At 33.7% G+C, this 2,875-nt stretch overlaps 1 non-coding gene across 1 annotated transcript; it reads right to left on the reverse strand.

Annotated features, from left to right (window-relative positions):
* Positions 1–1,689: 1,689 nt before the first annotated feature.
* Positions 1,690–1,797, reverse strand: LOC112773867 (small nucleolar RNA R71). The gene has a single exon (XR_003188392.1). It is a non-coding gene; the product is annotated as a small nucleolar RNA R71 (small nucleolar RNA).
* Between the last annotated feature and the right edge of the window lie 1,078 nt (positions 1,798–2,875).

Raw genomic sequence — 2,875 nt, forward strand, 5'->3', positions numbered from 1 at the left:
TCTAAAATTTGAAAATTTCTAAGTTTGGTGTCCTGCATGTTTTTCTTTTCTTAAAAATTTTCAAAAACAAGTTCTTGGTGTTCATCTTGACATTCAAAGTATTCTTGGTGTTCATCTTGACATTTAAAGTGTTATTGCATGCCTCATGTGTTTTGATCTTGAATTCTCATGTTTTGAGTCTTTTCATTGTTTTTCTCTTTCATCATTAAAAATTCAAAAATAAAAAAATTATCTTTCCCTTTTTCTTCTCATAAAATTCGAAAATTTGAGTTGACTTTTTCAAAAAATTTTAAAATCTAGTTGTTTCTTATGAGTCAAATCAAATTTTTAATTTAAAAATTCTATCTTTTTCAAATCTTTTTCAAAAATCAAATCTTTTTTATTTTTCTTTCATAATTTTGAAATTTTCAAAATTTATTTTCAAAATCTTTTTCTTATTTCTATTTCATATTTTCAAAATTAATGCTAACAATTAATATGATCGATTCAAAAATTTTAAGTTTGTTACTTGCCTAGTAAGAAAGGTTCAATCTTTAAATTTTAAAATCATATCTTTTTGTTTCTTGTTAGTCAAGTAATCAACTTTAATTTTCAAAATCAAATCTTTTTAAATTTCTTTTTCAAATCTTTTTCAAAATAAATTTCAATCACATCTTTTTCAAAATCAATTTCAAAATCCTTTCTAACTTCTTACCTTTTCAAAATTGATTTTCAAAATCTTTTTCAATTAATCTTATCTTGTTTGATTCTTATCTTTTTCAAAACTACCTAACTAATTCTCTCTCTCTAATTTTCGAAAATCACTAACCTCTTTTTCAAAATTTCTTTTCATTAACTAATTATTTTAAATTTTAATTTTAATTTTATTCCTTTTCGTATTTTTGAATTATAACTAATGTTTAAAATAAAAACAAAAATATTTTTATTTTATTTAATTTTCGAATTCTTCCCCCTCTCATCTCCTTCTATTTATTTATTTATCTACTAACATCCCTCTTTCACTCAAAAATTTGAACTCACTCTTCTCCTCTGTGTTCGAATTCTTATCTTTTCCTTCTTCTATTCTTCTCTTCTTATACTCATATAAGGAATCTCTATACTGTGACATAGAGGATTTCATATTTTCTTTTCTGTTCTCTTCTTTTTCATATGAGCAGGAACAAGGACAAGAACATTCTTGTTGAAGCTAATCCTGAACCTGAAAGGACTCTGAAGAGGAAGCTAAGAGAAGCTAAAGCACAACTCTTTGGAAAAAATCTGACAGAAATTTTCGAAAAAGAAGGAGACATGGCCGAAAATAATAACAATAGTGGAGATGCAAGGAAGATGCTTGGTGACTTCACTGCACCAAATTCTAACTTACATGGAAGAAGCATCTCAATCCCTGTCATTGGAGCAAACAATTTTGAGCTAAAGCCTCAATTAGTTTCTCTGATGCAACAGAATTGCAAGTTTCATGGACTTCCATCAGGAGATCCTTTTCAGTTCTTAACTGAATTCTTGCATATCTGTGATACTGTTAAGACCAATGGGGTTGATCCCGAGGTCTACAGGCTTATGCTTTTCCCGTTTGCTGTAAGAGACAGAGCTAGAATATGGTTGGACTCTCAACCTAAAGATAGCCTGAACTCTTGGGATAAGCTGGTCACGGCTTTCTTAGCCAAGTTCTTTCCTCCTCAAAAGCTTAGCAAGCTTAGAGTGGATGTTCAAACCTTCAAACAGAAAGAAGGTGAATCCCTCTATGAAGCTTGAGAGAGATACAAGCAACTGACCAAAAAGTGTCCTTCTGACATGCTTTCAGAATGGACCATCCTGGATATATTCTATGATGGTCTGTCTGAATTATCAAAGATGTCATTGGACCATTCTGTAGGTGGATCCATTCACCTAAAGAAAATACCTGCAGAAGCTCAGGAACTCATTGACATGGTTGCAAATAACCAGTTCATGTACACTTCTGAAAGGAATCCTGTAAGTAATGGGATGCCTCAGAGGAAGGGAGTTCTTGAAATTGATACTCTGAATGCCATATTGGCTCAGAATAAAATATTGACTCAGAAAGTCAATATGATTTCTCAGAGTCTGAATGGATTGCAAGCTGCATCCAACAGTACTAAAGAAGCATCTTCTGAAGAAGAAGCTTATGATCCTGAGAACCCTATGGAAACACCTATAATTCCTCATGGAGAAAGCATCCAAATTTCTCATGGAAGGATCAACAAAAGCCTCAACCAGGCTTTAATAATGGTGGAAGAAACAGGTTTAGCAATGGAAAGCCTTTTCCATCATCCTCTCAGCAACAGACAGAGAATTCTGAGCAGAATCCATCTAGCTTAGCAAATATAGTCTCTGATCTATCTAAGGCCACTCTAAGTTTCATGAATGAAACAAGGTCCTCCATTAGAAATTTGGAGGCACAAGTGGGCCAGCTAAGTAAAAGAGTCACTGAAACTCCTCCTAGTACTCTCCCAATTAATACATAAGAGAATCCAAAAAGAGAGTGCAAGGCCATAACCTTACTTGGTATGGCCAAACCTAGAGAGGAGGAGAAGGACGTGAATCCTAGTGAGGAAGACCTCCTGGGACATTCACTGACCAATAAGGAGTTTTCCTTTGAAGAACCAAAGGAATCTGAGGCTCATACAGAGACCCTAGAGATTCCATTGAACCTCCTTCTGCCATTCATGAGCTCTGATGAATACTCTTCCTCTGAAGAGGATGAAGACATCATTGAAGAGCAAGTTGCTAAGTATCTAGGAGCAATCATGAAACTGAATGCCAAGTTATTTGGTACTGAGACTTGGGAGGATGAACCCCCTTTGTTCGCCAATGAACTAAGTGCATTGATAAGGCAGACATTGCCTCAGAAGAAACT

The sequence above is a fragment of the Arachis hypogaea genome, chromosome 18 (assembly GCF_003086295.3).
Source record: "Arachis hypogaea cultivar Tifrunner chromosome 18, arahy.Tifrunner.gnm2.J5K5, whole genome shotgun sequence".
In the NCBI taxonomy this organism is placed as follows: Eukaryota; Viridiplantae; Streptophyta; class Magnoliopsida; order Fabales; family Fabaceae; genus Arachis; species Arachis hypogaea.